Source organism: Temnothorax nylanderi, unplaced genomic scaffold (genome assembly GCF_030848795.1).
Source record: "Temnothorax nylanderi isolate EJ_2023f unplaced genomic scaffold, tnyl_v1.0 TNYL_tig0054_pilon, whole genome shotgun sequence".
NCBI lineage: Eukaryota > Metazoa > Arthropoda > Insecta > Hymenoptera > Formicidae > Temnothorax > Temnothorax nylanderi.
The window spans coordinates 1,209,163-1,229,675 of NW_027249116.1; the positions used below are offsets into that span (position 1 = coordinate 1,209,163).

The 20,513-nt window shown below is 41.9% G+C and overlaps 1 long non-coding RNA gene across 1 annotated transcript; it reads right to left on the reverse strand.

The window, feature by feature from the left end:
- Positions 1-1,921: 1,921 nt before the first annotated feature.
- Positions 1,922-4,198, reverse strand: LOC139772925 (uncharacterized). The gene is made up of 3 exons (XR_011718227.1): positions 3,486-4,198; positions 2,583-3,226; positions 1,922-2,294 (listed from the first exon to the last, which is right to left on the reverse strand). It is a non-coding gene; the product is annotated as an uncharacterized lncRNA (long non-coding RNA).
- Positions 4,199-20,513: the final 16,315 nt, after the last annotated feature.

The window sequence follows — 20,513 nt, forward strand, 5'->3', positions numbered from 1 at the left end:
TGGCTCAATGATTTGACTAGATCAAGATCCCTCCGCCGAGTAGCACGTGTCGGGTAATATCTACATGTGGAGAGCGAGCTGTGCTCTGATTCTGTCGTGTTCCATGGGATCAATCTGAGAAGGAAAGTTAAGTGACCCGTTGAACACCAATGACCCCGTTGCAGGAAAAAAACAAATCTCGGATCTTCCAGATTGCTCATCCCGATAGCAGTCATTTCGGCAGCGAGTTAACGACTCTTTCTAAATATTTGCATAATGCAAGTATTATGCAATTCCCGAATGTTCTCACGATAATTTAATTGGTATTTATCATAACTCCTTATACAAGATCAAGATTCGCGCGCGAAAATATATTCTTCCATTATTAAGAAATACAATTGTTTATTAAAAAAAACATGGGTAAAATTTCTATCAAAAGTGGTTACAAATAATTATATTTAGAAATAATAAAATACATACATCTTTACTGTAATTTATTATATGTGCGAGCACAAAAGTTCTCAGGTACCGACTATTCGAGATGAATCGAACCGATATAACACTAAGATTTCAATTCATTTCATAGTTAAACATTTATAATATGGTATAAAATTCAAGTTATTTTTAATTTTTCTGTAACATTTAGTCAATTGTAGTAGAATTATTTAAGTAATTAACTAGGATTATCTAAATATTAAATGTAACATTTAGATAATTAGAATTGCCAAAATCTTACTGATATCGGGGTACCCAATCGATTCGTCTCGAATTTATTAAGTGCCCGCACATTTTTAATTACGTTCATCATATCATCACGAATAATTTATTTCAATAAGTATTTCATAAAATTTTATCAAGTGAAAATTATTGACAATCGACTTGTATAACACAAATTTATATACAATTTCTCACCTAATATATCATACATTGTATACGTATTTTTTATATTAAATAATCTGAAAGAGATTTAAAAATTAATTAATGTTCTAGAATGGCTATATATAAGCTATATATACATAAAATAAATGACGTGAGATCAGAAAAAAAGAAAATTCCCGCACAATTCTGATATTATAATTGAATATTATAATTAATTACTAATCATGTTTTTATAGTTGAATAATATAACATAATTGCAAATCTTTATAAACTTACATATAAAAATGTCTCATTATTTTTCATTTACCAAAATTATTTTTTATATAATATATTCATATATATTACTGCAAAACTGAATATATAAGTGTTCGATACGATCAATTCTAAAATAATTTTAAAAGTTTCAGTGTTTCTCGACAGAATATTTAGAATCTCACGTCATATATTACTTGACTGCCATAAAGCCAATTTCTCAATCAAAAATAGATGGATAGGTTACAAAAAATTAAGGCAAAATCGATGCTTTGTTAAAATAAATTTTAGCAATTAATAACAATTATCACATTTTCTATAAAACAAATTAATAAGACCAAAATATTTTTACCCTATTTATTCATATGTAATTTACGTATGCGTATTGCACGTACGCTTTTCTTTATGCATACTAATATTCTAAATATATCTATATATTGCTTCCTTGCATCGATTTATATTATATTTAATCTTGGATAAACGTATGGAAAGGAATAAATGGGTATAAATAAAACATTCTAACTAATTCACAATTTTTCCCTATCTACAGATATTTTTTTCAACATCTAACACGATACTTATCTTTTGTTTAAGAAAATAATGTCCTAAAAATAATTTTAAAAAAAATCTAAATAAAAATTTATTGACTACAATATATTTAAAAAATCATGACCTTAATTATCCGAGTATTATTTTATTTCTTGTATCTCTTTTTTGTGTTTCTAAAATATTTATTACTCTAACTGTAAATAAAATTGATCTAAGTAACAAAATTTCAAAAATTTAATTTCCTATGTACTTAAAAATTTTATTCAAAAGATATTTATAATAGAATGCGGCAGTTCGTCAACATAACTCGATGAACGATGATGAGCTCTTTGCGAGCTCAGTGCATGCGAAGTGTGCGAGTATTTCCTCAAGCACAATCGCACAATATATTGATAGATAAGTAATACCAAGATTAAATATATCCCATAATCAGTTTTAACCCATCCATTTTAAGGCAACGGATCTACGAGATGTAATATTTTCATACTAAAAATTATTGTAATTCGACATGTATATCGAGATATATTTTTATTTGATTATTCGTAGATTCGTTTCCTCAATACAATAATTTCTCATTGACTCACCGATATGATGCGCAACGGGCGGAATTATTCGGCCACGTAGCTACGGTGATACTGTAACATACAAACATAAGATTTAAATTAAAAAAGCGCTCAAAATAATCAACATTTTAAAAGTTAATTCTTACGCGTCTAATTCGTCTTTCTATACAATATTTAGCCAATACAATTATCTATTTACCGAAAAAGATCTTTACTAGAATAAAATTTTAAATAATCTCTCTTTCTCTAATTACTTCTAATTTATCGAGATAAAACAATTCGAATAAATAAAACGATTAATTATTAAACGATTAAAAACGACGAATTATTAATTTTATACAAATAAGAGGTGATACTTACCCCAAGGTTGCTCCGCCGGTGCCCGATGTCTCTCTCAGACCTCCTCCTCCTCTCAGGATGTTAGGCCTCCTCCTCTCATCGCACAGGACACTCGCGAGAAACACTCGCGGAAATAAACTACAATCGCGCGCGGACTAATTATCAGTAAATGTCTTTCGCGCGATACTGTACGGCACTCCCGTAAAGTCAACGAGAAGAATATTCCGCCAAGCGTACCGTAATATTCTTCAAATATATATATATATATAAAATCAAGTTATCGATTTTCTACCACAGATTTTTCGTACAAATTTGAAAGAGTCGCGACGCCGATTGCCCCGATTCGTTCCGCGTTCATCACTCTGCGTTGCGTTAATGACGACGAAATGTTGGAAGATCTTGACGCGAGATACTACGCGAATCAAATGGACGGTTAGTAAAGACTAAAGACACGCAGTTGATTAATCAAAAACACAGTCAAAATTAAATATCGCACGCACAGTACGGTATCGAGCACGTAAATCTCGCGAATGTAAAACTGTACTATTAATACTTTGCACAACTTTGATGCCTCTCCCAGGCCTCCACTTTTCTCTCACGCTGCTCGGGGTGTCCCTCGTGTTCCCTCGATGCGAAGCTGATGCTCCTTCCTGCGTGGATATTTTCTGTAACATAAAAATAAACAAATCGATTAAATAATTGTCACGCGCATCGAACATCTTATTCGTTATTCCGATTAATGTTTTCCTAAATTACTTCTTCGAAAAAAGTCTCTATGGTAGAATCAACTTGAATCAAATTTTTCAAATTATTTCTTTTTACTAATTTATATTTCGAAACACGGTTTAATGTAGCAACTAAATAAGGATAAACGAAAAGAGGGATTCTATAATATCTTTAGAAAAAATAAAAAGTAACACTTACCAGAAGTGTTGGTACGCCGATGCCCGATGCCTATCCTAGGCCTCCTCCTCCTCTCAGGCTGCTCGGGATGTCAGCTTCGCAGGATTCCCTCGCTGCTCCGATGTCATCTTCTGCGTCGTTATTACGGACCGTATGAGCGAGCGAACGGTATAAATGTCCCGCGGCGCGGCGGGGGGACACGCGACGGACCGTATGAGGGAGCGAACGGTATAAATGTCCCGCGGCGCGGCGGGGGGACACGCGACGGACCGTATGAGGGAGCGAACGGTATAAATGTCCCGCGGCGCGGCGGGGGGACACGCGACGGACCGTATGAGGGAGCGAACGGTATAAATGTCCCGCGGCGCGGCGGGGGGACACGCGACGGACCGTATGAGGGAGCGAACGGTATAAATGTCCCGCGGCGCGGCGGGGGGACACGCGACGGACCGTATGAGGGAGCGAACGGTATAAATGTCCCGCGGCGCGGCGGGGGGACACGCGACGGACCGTATGAGGGAGCGAACGGTATAAATGTCCCGCGGCGCGGCGGGGGGACACGCGACGGACCGTATGAGGGAGCGAACGGTATAAATGTCCCGCGGCGCGGCGGGGGACACGCGACGGACCGTATGAGGGAGCGAACGGTATAAATGTCCCGCGGCGCGGCGGGGGGACACGCGACGGACCGTATGAGGGAGCGAACGGTATAAATGTCCCGCGGCGCGGCGGGGGGACACGCGACGGACCGTATGAGGAGCGAACGGTATAAATGTCCCGCGGCGCGGCGGGGGGACACGCGACGGACCGTATGAGCGAGCGAACGGTATAAATGTCCCGCGGCGCGGCGGGGGGACACGCGACGGACCGTATGAGGGAGCGAACGGTATAAATGTCCCGCGGCGCGGCGGGGGGACACGCGACGGACCGTATGAGGGAGCGAACGGTATAAATGTCCCGCGGCGCGGCGGGGGGACACGCGACGGACCGTATGAGCGAGCGAACGGTATAAATGTCCCGCGGCGCGGCGGGGGGACACGCGACGGACCGTATGAGCGAGCGAACGGTATAAATGTCCCGCGGCGCGGCGGGGGGACACGCGACGGACCGTATGAGCGAGCGAACGGTATAAATGTCCCGCGGCGCGGCGGGGGGACACGCGACGGACCGTATGAGGGAGCGAACGGTATAAATGTCCCGCGGCGCGGCGGGGGGACACGCGACGGACCGTATGAGGGAGCGAACGGTATAAATGTCCCGCGGCGCGGCGGGGGGACACGCGACGGACCGTATGAGCGAGCGAACGGTATAAATGTCCCGCGGCGCGGCGGGGGGACACGCGACGGACCGTATGAGGGAGCGAACGGTATAAATGTCCCGCGGCGCGGCGGGGGGACACGCGACGGACCGTATGAGCGAGCGAACGGTATAAATGTCCCGCGGCGCGGCGGGGGGACACGCGACGGACCGTATGAGGGAGCGAACGGTATAAATGTCCCGCGGCGCGGCGGGGGGACACGCGACGGACCGTATGAGCGAGCGAACGGTATAAATGTCCCGCGGCGCGGCGGGGGGACACGCGACGGACCGTATGAGCGAGCGAACGGTATAAATGTCCCGCGGCGCGGCGGGGGGACACGCGACGGACCGTATGAGCGAGCGAACGGTATAAATGTCCCGCGGCGCGGCGGGGGGACACGCGACGGACCGTATGAGCGAGCGAACGGTATAAATGTCCCGCGGCGCGGCGGGGGGACACGCGACGGACCGTATGAGCGAGCGAACGGTATAAATGTCCCGCGGCGCGGCGGGGGGACACGCGACGGACCGTATGAGCGAGCGAACGGTATAAATGTCCCGCGGCGCGGCGGGGGGACACGCGACGGACCGTATGAGGCGAGCGAACGGTATAAATGTCCCGCGGCGCGGCGGGGGGACACGCGACGGGACCGTATGAGCGAGCGAACGGTATAAATGTCCCGCGGCGCGGCGGGGGGACACGCGACGGACCGTATGAGGGAGCGAACGGTATAAATGTCCCGCGGCGCGGCGGGGGGACACGCGACGGACCGTATGAGCGAGCGAACGGTATAAATGTCCCGCGGCGCGGCGGGGGGACACGCGACGGACCGTATGAGGGAGCGAACGGTATAAATGTCCCGCGGCGCGGCGGGGGGACACGCGACGGACCGTATGAGGGAGCGAACGGTATAAATGTCCCGCGGCGCGGCGGGGGGACACGCGACGGACCGTATGAGGGAGCGAACGGTATAAATGTCCCGCGGCGCGGCGGGGGGACACGCGACGGACCGTATGAGCGAGCGAACGGTATAAATGTCCCGCGGCGCGGCGGGGGGACACGCGACGGACCGTATGAGCGAGCGAACGGTATAAATGTCCCGCGGCGCGGCGGGGGGACACGCGACGGACCGTATGAGCGAGCGAACGGTATAAATGTCCCGCGGCGCGGCGGGGGGACACGCGACGGACCGTATGAGCGAGCGAACGGTATAAATGTCCCGCGGCGCGGCGGGGGGACACGCGACGGACCGTATGAGCGAGCGAACGGTATAAATGTCCCGCGGCGCGGCGGGGGGACACGCGACGGACCGTATGAGCGAGCGAACGGTATAAATGTCCCGCGGCGCGGCGGGGGGACACGCGACGGACCGTATGAGCGAGCGAACGGTATAAATGTCCCGCGGCGCGGCGGGGGGACACGCGACGGACCGTATGAGCGAGCGAACGGTATAAATGTCCCGCGGCGCGGCGGGGGGACACGCGACGGACCGTATGAGCGAGCGAACGGTATAAATGTCCCGCGGCGCGGCGGGGGGACACGCGACGGACCGTATGAGCGAGCGAACGGTATAAATGTCCCGCGGCGCGGCGGGGGGACACGCGACGGACCGTATGAGCGAGCGAACGGTATAAATGTCCCGCGGCGCGGCGGGGGGACACGCGACGGACCGTATGAGCGAGCGAACGGTATAAATGTCCCGCGGCGCGGCGGGGGGACACGCGACGGACCGTATGAGCGAGCGAACGGTATAAATGTCCCGCGGCGCGGCGGGGGGACACGCGACGGACCGTATGAGCGGAGCGAACGGTATAAATGTCCCGCGGCGCGGCGGGGGGACACGCGACGGACCGTATGAGCGAGCGAACGGTATAAATGTCCCGCGGCGCGGCGGGGGGACACGCGACGGACCGTATGAGCGAGCGAACGGTATAAATGTCCCGCGGCGCGGCGGGGGGACACGCGACGGACCGTATGAGCGAGCGAACGGTATAAATGTCCCGCGGCGCGGCGGGGGGACACGCGACGGACCGTATGAGCGAGCGAACGGTATAAATGTCCCGCGGCGCGGCGGGGGGACACGCGACGGACCGTATGAGCGAGCGAACGGTATAAATGTCCCGCGGCGCGGCGGGGGGACACGCGACGGACCGTATGAGCGAGCGAACGGTATAAATGTCCCGCGGCGCGGCGGGGGGACACGCGACGGACCGTATGAGCGAGCGAACGGTATAAATGTCCCGCGGCGCGGCGGGGGGACACGCGACGGACCGTATGAGCGAGCGAACGGTATAAATGTCCCGCGGCGCGGCGGGGGGACACGCGACGGACCGTATGAGCGAGCGAACGGTATAAATGTCCCGCGGCGCGGCGGGGGGACACGCGACGGACCGTATGAGCGAGCGAACGGTATAAATGTCCCGCGGCGCGGCGGGGGGACACGCGACGGACCGTATGAGCGAGCGAACGGTATAAATGTCCCGCGGCGCGGCGGGGGGACACGCGACGGACCGTATGAGCGAGCGAACGGTATAAATGTCCCGCGGCGCGGCGGGGGGACACGCGACGGACCGTATGAGCGAGCGAACGGTATAAATGTCCCGCGGCGCGGCGGGGGGACACGCGACGGACCGTATGAGCGAGCGAACGGTATAAATGTCCCGCGGCGCGGCGGGGGGACACGCGACGGACCGTATGAGCGAGCGAACGGTATAAATGTCCCGCGGCGCGGCGGGGGGACACGCGACGGACCGTATGAGCGAGCGAACGGTATAAATGTCCCGCGGCGCGGCGGGGGGACACGCGACGGACCGTATGAGCGAGCGAACGGTATAAATGTCCCGCGGCGCGGCGGGGGGACACGCGACGGACCGTATGAGCGAGCGAACGGTATAAATGTCCCGCGGCGCGGCGGGGGGACACGCGACGGACCGTATGAGCGAGCGAACGGTATAAATGTCCCGCGGCGCGGCGGGGGGACACGCGACGGACCGTATGAGCGAGCGAACGGTATAAATGTCCCGCGGCGCGGCGGGGGGACACGCGACGGACCGTATGAGCGAGCGAACGGTATAAATGTCCCGCGGCGCGGCGGGGGGACACGCGACGGACCGTATGAGGGAGCGAACGGTATAAATGTCCCGCGGCGCGGCGGGGGGACACGCGACGGACCGTATGAGCGAGCGAACGGTATAAATGTCCCGCGGCGCGGCGGGGGGACACGCGACGGACCGTATGAGCGAGCGAACGGTATAAATGTCCCGCGGCGCGGCGGGGGGACACGCGACGGACCGTATGAGCGAGCGAACGGTATAAATGTCCCGCGGCGCGGCGGGGGGACACGCGACGGACCGTATGAGCGAGCGAACGGTATAAATGTCCCGCGGCGCGGCGGGGGGACACGCGACGGACCGTATGAGCGAGCGAACGGTATAAATGTCCCGCGGCGCGGCGGGGGGACACGCGACGGACCGTATGAGCGAGCGAACGGTATAAATGTCCCGCGGCGCGGCGGGGGGACACGCGACGGACCGTATGAGCGAGCGAACGGTATAAATGTCCCGCGGCGCGGCGGGGGGACACGCGACGGACCGTATGAGCGAGCGAACGGTATAAATGTCCCGCGGCGCGGCGGGGGGACACGCGACGGACCGTATGAGCGAGCGAACGGTATAAATGTCCCGCGGCGCGGCGGGGGGACACGCGACGGACCGTATGAGCGAGCGAACGGTATAAATGTCCCGCGGCGCGGCGGGGGGACACGCGACGGACCGTATGAGCGAGCGAACGGTATAAATGTCCCGCGGCGCGGCGGGGGGACACGCGACGGACCGTATGAGCGAGCGAACGGTATAAATGTCCCGCGGCGCGGCGGGGGGACACGCGACGGACCGTATGAGCGAGCGAACGGTATAAATGTCCCGCGGCGCGGCGGGGGGACACGCGACGGACCGTATGAGCGAGCGAACGGTATAAATGTCCCGCGGCGCGGCGGGGGGACACGCGACGGACCGTATGAGCGAGCGAACGGTATAAATGTCCCGCGGCGCGGCGGGGGGACACGCGACGGACCGTATGAGCGAGCGAACGGTATAAATGTCCCGCGGCGCGGCGGGGGGACACGCGACGGACCGTATGAGCGAGCGAACGGTATAAATGTCCCGCGGCGCGGCGGGGGGACACGCGACGGACCGTATGAGCGAGCGAACGGTATAAATGTCCCGCGGCGCGGCGGGGGGACACGCGACGGACCGTATGAGCGAGCGAACGGTATAAATGTCCCGCGGCGCGGCGGGGGGACACGCGACGGACCGTATGAGCGAGCGAACGGTATAAATGTCCCGCGGCGCGGCGGGGGGACACGCGACGGACCGTATGAGCGAGCGAACGGTATAAATGTCCCGCGGCGCGGCGGGGGGACACGCGACGGACCGTATGAGCGAGCGAACGGTATAAATGTCCCGCGGCGCGGCGGGGGGACACGCGACGGACCGTATGAGCGAGCGAACGGTATAAATGTCCCGCGGCGCGGCGGGGGGACACGCGACGGACCGTATGAGCGAGCGAACGGTATAAATGTCCCGCGGCGCGGCGGGGGGACACGCGACGGACCGTATGAGCGAGCGAACGGTATAAATGTCCCGCGGCGCGGCGGGGGGACACGCGACGGACCGTATGAGCGAGCGAACGGTATAAATGTCCCGCGGCGCGGCGGGGGGACACGCGACGGACCGTATGAGCGAGCGAACGGTATAAATGTCCCGCGGCGCGGCGGGGGGACACGCGACGGACCGTATAAGCGAAGCGTAATGTCTCGCGGCGGCAGACAACGCGACGGGAGCGCCGGACCCCATTGTACCCTCACTCCCAGCGAACTGGGAGGAGGGTACGGTGTGCTCGTAGACCCTGTACCTCCCCACCGGGCCCTCCCTTCGGTAAAGCCGAAGGTACTGCCCCAGTGGATCGTTGATACAGGGAGCCCTCTCACCACGGCAAGGTGGCACACCACGAGAGGGACATTTTTTACACGCTTAACTTTATCCGTTGTCCTACCTACCCGTATTACAATTTAGTATTTGTTAATCCATACCTCAAAGTGATCACTTGAGATTTGGGAAACGTAGAATTGAGAGTTTTAACGTGCGCGATTGGAATTTAATTGGGGATGGGGATTTTCCAATCTCGCACATATGCGAGAAAATATAAAGAAAATAGTCCTACTTTGGGCAAATAAACAGATCAAATTATTTTGTATGTTAACTACTTTACAAACCTTAAATTCTGGTCATTAATATAGACCTTACCTTATGAGATGTTTCCGTCGTTTCTTCTGACCAAGATTGAACTCACTTATTGAGTTGTTACTGGCCAAATCCATTTTGGTTGTATGTCAGCCAGAAAATGAGAAGGAGAAAAATTCCTTCAATGCCGGCTGATTAACAGCGCCGGTAGACGATTATAATGTTGCGGTCGATTACGAATCGTTGCGATCGTTAATAAGCGCGCGTTAATCATATCGGAAAAAAATAAACAACCACGTTGGATCGTTAATAAAATCTTAATTAAGTGACTTAATTTTGCTTTTAATTTACAATGATACGCGTAATTAATGTATTCGTCCAAGAATTAATACACAGCAGCAATGGAAAGTAAAACAGAATTATATTATCAAGAAATGAAAGAATTTTATGTTAATCGCGTTCTAATAAAAATCGTCGTGATTATATCTCACAATTAGTCACAAATATCTGGATTTCAATAGTACAATGTAGAAACACGAGACAACAGAAATTTAAAAATTAATCGATGACTCGATCAATCAATTATTTATTAATGAATGGACAAACAATGTTTGGTATAAAAGTATAAACCGAATCGCGAACCGAACCGTGAACCGAATCACGAATCGTTACTTAATCTCACTTTAGATATCAATTGAGATATTCAGACTAAATGACGTGAGATCCAAAGGGATTAATAATTTCTCCATATAATTAATATCGCAATCAATATAATGAATTCATCAAGTTCTTACGCTGTAACATTTGTCTTTACAAATTCTTATATACATATTTATATAAATATTTCGTTATTATAACGCAAATTGTTATCAAATTTATATTTATAATATGACATATCAAAAATACATATATCTACGATTATATTATATATTTTAATGTAATATAATTGATATGAAAACTATCAATTTTGAGATAATTCTACATGAAAAATGATTCTGTCCCGCAATAAAATATTCACTGGATCTCACGTTATTTTATTTTGTTTTTTTTTATACAAAGCCAAGCTACATATGGATAGACTATAAATATCGTCCAAGACTATAAATACGATTAACACTTTTTAGTGTGATCTATATATGTATGTACAATAAGGTTCATGTGGAAATTATGCAACGTGAATCAAAATATCTTTTGGTCTTTTTCATTTGTAATGCATGCACATTGAATTTATTAATACATTTTGCTTCTTTGCACCAATTTATGTAATATTTAATCCTGGAGGAATATTTGGAATAGGGAGAAAGAAAGAGAGAGAAAAAAGAAAATGAAGAAACACATTTAAATTTTCTTATTTATATAATCAATTAATATATTTTATTTTATTAAACCTATCTGTACTCCATCTACAGATACTTATAGCTTTTATTATTTCTTAATTCCATAATTGTAATTAAACTATCTATTGTCTATCTATAAAAAATTATTTTCTATTTATTTCAATTGTATATAAAAAATATAAATATTTAAAAATTTTTATTCTACACGAAAAATAAAAGTCACAAAAAACTTAAATAAAATCTTATATTCGAAAAACGTTATAAAACTTTATTTTAGTTCTTTGTCTTTTTCTGTATTTCTTAATAATTTTAAAAATAAATTTAAAAAATGTAATTAATGTAATAAATCTAAATAATTGATTTTAATATTGCACAAGAAACTAATATCTTTATATATAATAAAATATACATCACCATCATCGTTACTTATTACTCGTGTCCGAGCGTGGTGACTTCTCTTCATATACATGTGTTGCACACGTAGATTATACACATTGTATATGGGACCTACAGTTTAAGTAACGCCGATTCCGAACGGCTATGTTTTTTTCAAAGAAGTGTTCGTGGCAAGAATACTCTTCGGTGGTTTGCCATTGCCTTCCGAGAGGAGAACGAGCGAATAAAATTTTTCTAGCTCTACCGGGAATCGAACCCGGGACCTTTGGGCTCAATAGACCAGTGCGCTGTCTACTAGGCCATGCTCGTCCTCAATAAAATATACACAGAGAAAAAATAATGTTGTATCAACAGCATTAGTCTAATTAGAAATAATCTTGTTTTATTTTATTAAAACAAAAGCATAATGTATTGAATTAACAAGATTATTTCCAATTAGACTCAGGCTGTTGATACAACATTATTTTTTCTCCGTGTATATTTGCCAAATTTAAATAATTGCCTATAAATTTCAGGCGACTGGTATACTTCGCATGTTCTGCGATACAAATAACATTAGATGCATTCATAAATAATGCATCGACATAATGTATGTGCTTATGGATGCATTCTCCCGTAAGCACAATAAATAATGATGATGCTCCAGGATTAATTATTTAGCCTAGTCTGATCTAGTCTATCCATTTTAGAGCAACGAATTTGTAAGAAGTCGCATTTATCTTACTATTATATGGATACAATACATAAATATATCTAATATAGGTCTCACAAATTCGTTACCCCATACTATTGTAAAAAATTCGTCACTCACCGATCCGATGCGCAACGGGCGGAGTAATTCGGCCACGTAACTACGATGATACTGTAACAAAAATGAAAGATATAAATTAAAGAGGCGCTGTGAAAATGATAAATGTTTCAAAAGATACACATAATTTTACGCGCATCTAAATTCGTCTTTCAATTAGATTTACTGATATAATTATCTATTTTCCGGAAAAAATATTTACAAAAATAAATTTTTATAAAATTTTGAATAATTTCTTTTTTTCTAATTAGTTTTAGCTTATCGAAATAAAACTCCGAATAAATGAGGAAAAACTATTAATTTTATGCAGATAAAAGGTGATACTTACCCCAAGGTTGCTCCGCCGGGGCCCGATGTCCCTCTCAGACCTCCTCCTCCTCTCAGGACGTCAGGCCTCCTCCTCTCACCGCACAGGACACTCGCGAGAAACACTCGCGGATAATAAACTACAATCGCGCGCGGACTAATTTTAGTAAAAGTCTTTCTCGCGCGATACTGTACGGCACTCCCGTTTAAAAAAGTCCTTTAGTCCGATTACTTGAACGGCACTCCCGAAGCAAACGCGACGAACCGGCTGCGGTTCGTTCATTCAATTAAATCGGCGGACGAGGGTACGTTAGCTTCCCCGTCTTTAGATTTTTATCCAAGCAGAACGAGAGTTTTGCTTGGGTAAAATCCTCGTACTGGGTACTGAGCCTTCCCACCTCGCCAAGGTTGTACCCATGGGAAGGAAGTACTTTACTCTGTAACATAAAAGCAGGTAATAAACAAATAAAAAGTATAAAATATTTGTATAATTTTATACATATAAAAAATTATACAAATATTTTATACTTTCTATTTGTTAATTATTAAAATCGCGCGATCCGCTTCCGGATAATACGACAACTTCGAACGGCACTCCCGAAAATGCGACGATTTTAATTGTCATATTCGAAAATTCAACGATTTCGAGCGGCACTCCCGAAATTGCGACGCAACGAACCGTTTATTACAATTGGCGGCGATTGTGTTTAGTTGCCCTGTTGTTCGGTAAAAACGGAATTGCCTGTAAAAGATAAGATTACGCGTACGTTTAGGGCGGTACTCTACTTAGATAGGGATACGCGTAGTAAGTATACGCGAGAATAAAAATATGCGAGAATAATGCTATAGTTGAAAGCGGATGAAGTACGCGTCGCGTGTGATTAATTTCGAGAGTAACGTGCAAGGTATGGCAAAGCCGCACGATTATTATATTCTAGTAATTACTTGTAATCACGTTTAATTGTAATAAATATTTTGTTTGTTTTACGAAATAGATGTAAGTGCCATGAAGAAATAGCAATGCAGAAAGAAAAGAAGAACCTAAGCCGAGGAAGTGGGCAGATGTAACAGATCGCAAAGTGAGCATTTCATAATCAATTTTAATTAATTGTTACTGATGGAAATAATTATTCATTGGCGCAGTATATCGTTTTTCGATCACTGTATAGTGTAATAGTGTATTGAATGTTTAATACGTTGTCTAATAAATAAAATATTTTAGATTATATTTAAGATTTTTTTAAATATTTAATAAATTTTTTTGTTGCCTTTTAAAATATGGATAGGTCAGGATAGAGTAGTAATTTGATTCCTTGAATAATTATTATCCCTCGATTTATTGTATGTGCATACAAGGTTGCATAAAATAAAGGAAGCTGTAAAACAGAGTTCATTATAATTGATATGATATGTATTATTATTCAATTTGTTCATTTATTGTACATTTATATGCAACAGAACTTCATTAAGCGATAGAATAAATTACTTATTTTAGATATGGATAAATTTCTTGATAAAAGTTTAATTGAAAAAGAGAAATTGTTTCAAACTTAATAAAGATTTGTTTATATTTCTTTTCAAGCTTTGTATGCACAGATAGGATTACAAGATTTTTAGTAAATATAAGATTATTTAATTTCGAGATATGTACATGAATTTCTCGAAGTTCACAGAACAAATATAAGAAAATAACAGGAACTAATAAATAAAGCAAGCTCAATAAAAAGTAAGAACAATGATGAAATAGTTTTCGTGAGAGAAAAATTATGTTCAAAGCTTATAAAGACGTTACCGCTATATACTTATTGTCAAGCTTTTTTAGCACACATTAAAATTTAGGAACTCTAATAAGAACACCATGATATGATATAGAATAGTTTTAGAATATTAAAATACATCATAATTAATTAAATTTGAAAGTATTAATAAACAACGAAAAATGCGGAAAAAAGAGAAAAAGATAAAATAAAACTAAATAAGTTTATTGATGCTTTTAGAATATACACTTTTTAAATATCTTCATGGTTTCGTATCTTAATAGACTGGAAGACCAGATAAGAAGAAGATATTATGTATTGTACATTGTACATATCTGTGTGAAATAAAATGCATCAGTGTCTGTATAAATATAAAAACAAAGTATAGGAAATACTTATTAATGTTGCTATTAATAATTTTTTTTAATAAACTGTCAAATTATATGACATTTATAATTTAAAAGATATTAGAAGAGCAGAACATAAAGAAAAAGTTCTTTGTGATATGCATATAATACTCAGGCTTAATTATTATAATTAGTAATAATTAATTTGTTGTTATTAACTAACATGTCACAATATCGATTGATGATTATAATATACATTATTTAACATCTATTTGCTATGTACGAAGTCTAAGAAAAAATTAATTAATCAAAAATTATTGTTATCTGTGTAAATATAGTATAAAAATTAGATGACAAATCGTTATGCATTTGTAATTACAATTACGCGCAAACTGATTTGTCATCCACTATTGATTATCATAACTCACGTAAAATCTATTTTATTGTCTAGCAGAAATTGGCCTTTTGATTTCTCACACGTGCATATATTACATATATAATATTTATCAACTGATATTAATAAATGGGGTACTGATAACCAATTGTAAATATTACAATATATTTAACTGCTTTAATAAACTGCTTAAAAAAACTATTATGGTTAATTAACTACTCTACTCTATAATTTTATATGATATACTTATCTATAATGTTTTTATACACTTAATTGATAATTGTACTTTTTAACTATATTAATAACCAAGGAATAAATGCATTTAGATATCAAGAAGTTTGTGAATATTTTATTACTGTATCTATTATCGTTGCAAATTTAAATTTTTAATGAATTATAATTGCTAAGAAAAAATATTGTTTATTATTTCCGGTTAAATATAAGTCGACATAAGTCGACTTATATTTTAACATGTTCTGGTTGTAAAATATTTCTATTTTTTTCCAATTTCTGTATTTCGAAATTAAACTTTTTATCAAGCAATTCTATTTTATCATGCATATCTAAATAAGTAATTTATTCTATCGCTTAATAAAGTTCTGTTGCATATAAATGGGTAATGAATTTATAAAAATTATATGAAACATAAATAAGACATAAATGTAAATACGATATGAGAAAAACCGGAAATAATAAACACTATTTTTCTTAGCAATTATTAATATATAAAAATTTAATTCGCAATGATAATAGATACAGTAGTCAAATATTCACAAACTTCTTGATATCTGAATGCATTTATTCAGGTTATTTGGTTATTAATATATTTTAAAAAGTGCAGTTATTATTTAAGGGTATAAGAATATTATAGATAAGTATATCATATAAATTTGTTGCCTTTTGAAATATGGATAGATCAAGATAGAGTAGTAATTTAATTCCTTGAATAATTAGTATTCGTCGATTTATTGTATGTGCATACAAAGTTGCATAAAATAAAAAAAGCTATAAATAGTTTATTATAATTGATATAATTGATATGATATATATCATTATTAAATTTGTTTGTTTATTGTACGTTTACATGCAACAGAACTTTATTAAGCAATAGAATAATTACTTATTTTAGATATGCATAAATTACTTGATAAAAGAGTTTAATTTTAAAATACAGAAATTGGAAAAAATAGAAAATATTTTACAACCACCATGTTAAAATATAAGTCTTATATTTGGATAAATTGTTTCAAACTTAATAAAGATATTTTACATTTCTTGTCAAGCTTTGTATGCACAGATAGGATTACAAGATTTTTAGCAAATATAAAATTATTTAATTTCGAGATTAAGATAGGATATAATTGAGTGCACTTACCAGTGCGATGCGCAGTAATAGAGTTGTACTCGTATATATGCAACACTGATCTGTAAAATATAAATATATTTAAATAAATCTAAATTAATATTTTAAATTTCAATATTTTACAAAAATAATTATTACATGCATTTAACTTCTTATTCTTAATCTCTTTTCATAAATTCTTAATCTTTCGTAGTTTTCTGGCTTTTAATTAAATATTTATTTAAAAAATTACGTAACTCTCTACATAAAATCTTTTTATATAAAAATTTTAAAAATTTGATAAATAGAATCTCTTTAATTCTTGCGTATTTATAATTTAAATAATTATAACTTTTTAAATGGTGTAAATATTACATGTATGTTGAATTTTATAAATACTTTATTAAATATTTTAAGCCTCTCAAATGTAAAAAATATAATACATTTTATAAGCTATAATGTTACGTAATATTACTATAATTAGTGCGTGGAATACTCGTTGTAATCGTGTGATTCTCGCGAGGAAAACCGTTTAATTCAGTAACTAATAAAATAAGTAACAAATTGCTCACCTCGTGGTTGCTTCGCCGTCGCTCGACGCCTCTCCTGGGCCTCCTCCTCCTCCCTCCGCGGCCGCTCATTTATGGCGCTCGCTAGAACACAATTAACTATTATATGATTGCTACGTATACGGCACTCCCGACGTCCCGACGTCAATCATTTGCACGACTCGAACTGTATTACATTCGGACGGAAAATCGATGCAGGAAGTGCGTATGATTTCGCGACAAATCGCCGCGGTGATTAGATTCGCACGTTATAAAGCAGATGAAGCGTACGGGTTAAAGTTAAGAATATAAATGTTCGCGGAACGCGATATCCGGAAAATATGAACGTCGCTCTCTCGACTGTTCGCGCGACAGATTCGATCAAACACATCTCGTGAAATATTTTAAGCAACGTACCGAGCGTCGAATCTACGTCACGCCAGTGTCAAATATATTAAGACACGATTAAATATGAGACAAATAGATTCGTCCTGTATGCGCCGTGACGTTCCGTTCACGGCGACGAAAGATTCGAGAGTGACGCTGCCAGCTTAACCATGATGCCGCGCGACGAATTTCGGTTAAACGCATCTCGCGAAATACTCGATCGTTTTATGAAGTCAGCGATGTACCGGTTGAATCTACGTCGTATGTGCGTCAAATACCGGAGGCACGATTGAGTTCAAGCTTATAATGATTTCGCTTACCGATCAAACGTGCCGTGACTAATAGGCCCGTCCTGTACCCGCGACGTTCTGTTCGCGACGACGAGAGATTCGAGAGTGACGTCAGTGACGCCGCGATGCCGCCATCTTTACCGTGATCCCGCGCGATAAATTTCGGCCGAACGCATCTCGCGAAATATCTTAAGCACGTATCGAGCTTCGAATCTACGTCGCACGAGTGGCAAATACTAAAAGACACCATTGAATACGGAAGCTCATAATGATTGCGCTTACGGAGCTTACCGATTATACGAGCCGCGACAAATAGATCCGTCCGTCCTGTATATGCGCGAGCGTTGCGTTCGCGCCGGTTCGCGGCGACGAAAGATTCGAAAGTGACGCCGCGCCCCCCCGCAGCCCGCGCCAACCCTCTCATGCAGTGACGCCGCGCGACACAACGCGAGTCAAATTGGCGCCCGATTACGAAATGATTGACTGCTCAAAGATACAAAATAATAATTTGTATTTGCTATTATCATCATTTTCCATTCCTTATATCACTTCATTCCTTTAAACAATTCAGTCAATAGAAAAATTGGTCGAGGACAATCATGGGTTGAGTTGGCATGGAATGCCCCACATATATATTCCAATCAAAATTTTAGTACTTTATTGAATTTCGAGGTCTAGCAGCGTCGTTTCTTTACAAGAAAAATTTATTTTCAGCGTTTTATTCAAATCTCTGATAAAGAATGTTTTGGAAAACCAAATTTCTATAATTTTGAATAAACCTTTTAACCAGCTATTCTTATTTTTTTTAAAAAAAAACTAGATCTAATTGGCATATATCATAAATAAGCGTCGAAACAATGTCGACTTGTAAATTTTCTGGTTTGTCTGTAAGTTGACTTGAACGTATAGTTACATTATTTATTAAAGCTAATCATGTCTGGTACGTTTGCGGTATTTATTATTATATTATTAATTTTCTTAGAACGTTATTAGTTAATTATATTATATTTTTAATACAAATTCGGTCCAGCCGTTCTTGAGTTATAAATGGTGTAACTAACCCGACTTTGTTTTATTTATATAGATAAATAATTATATTTATTATATTATATTATAATATTGCTTTTATTTTGTCTACATTTTTTTCTATTGAGTTATATCCCCTTGTCCCTGCCTACCCGAATCCCTACCTACCTACCCGTATCCCTACCTATACTCAGCCGTATTCCAATCTATATAGTTCTACCTATCCATTTTCCTACCTATCGATGTTATAATATCTAATATACAAAGCTTTAATTAAGTCCGTGACACGTTTTATAATGGGTCTAATTTGCTGGTTAATCCAGCGGGATACCCGACCGGGATACCTCAAAGTGAAACCGATCACTTGAGATGTGAGAATGTGAAAGTGGGGATTTTAAGACGCGCGTGATTGGGATTTAATAGCAATTTTTACAATTTCGCACGTATGCGAGAAAATATAGAAAAAGTAGCCCTTTGGGACAAATAAATAAATATATAGAACCATTTTATATGTTTCATCTCATACCTTATTTCATCTCAGTGGTCAATGTTGACCACTTACCTTTATCATATCCAGTCTTTTTCTTCAGGCCAGATTGGACTTACCTTTGTCGCTCCTGGCCATATACAATCTGGTCGCATTTCGACCAGATCAAAGGGAAGAAAAAAATTCCTTTCATTGTCGTATCATTATTATTGCCGAAAGATAATATATTACGTTCGATTCGAATTACGCACGAGTATCGATTGTATCAAAAAATGCACAACGAGAAGTTAAATTACAAAAAATATTAATTTATAAAATGACTGCACAAGGATGATCAAAAATATTTCTATTACTAATTACGTTATTTACTTGAAAATATTGATTGTCCATTTCTTTGTAATCCATTCTTTTTAATTTGGAATTGTAATCAAGTACAGAAAAAAATTTTACTTCGCGTTCTATGAATATTGCGTCATACATATAAATATCTCATTATATCCCGCGAAAATTAAATTTAAATGTAGACGAAAAATTAAAAATTAATAATGATTTTCTCAAAAACCGACCGCGAAAACACAAAGATGCGTTATTATGCATGTTGTTCATACGGTACGCATCTCGAAAATATATCAAATAAGATATACAGAATAAAATGACGTGAGATCCGAGAAAAAGAAACTTCCCGTACAATTAATATTATAATTAAATATTATAATTAAATTAAATATTATAATTTATATTATAATTAATATTATAATTATAAATAAATATAAATTATAATTAAATATTATAATTAATCAATAACCGCATTGTTATAATTGAATATTAAATAATATATGCAAATCTTTATTTTACGATTATCGATAATGTATCTCGTTATATCTTTCACTTTCTATCAAAATTATTTTGATACATTATATATTAATAATATATAATGTAGTCATATATTATTGCAAAACTGAATAATTGTACTATATCATCATTCTAAATAATTTAAAAAATTTCAACGTTTTTCGACAGAATATTTAGAATCTCACGTTATGTTACTTGACTTTATCCAGCATAAAGTCAATTTTCAATAAAA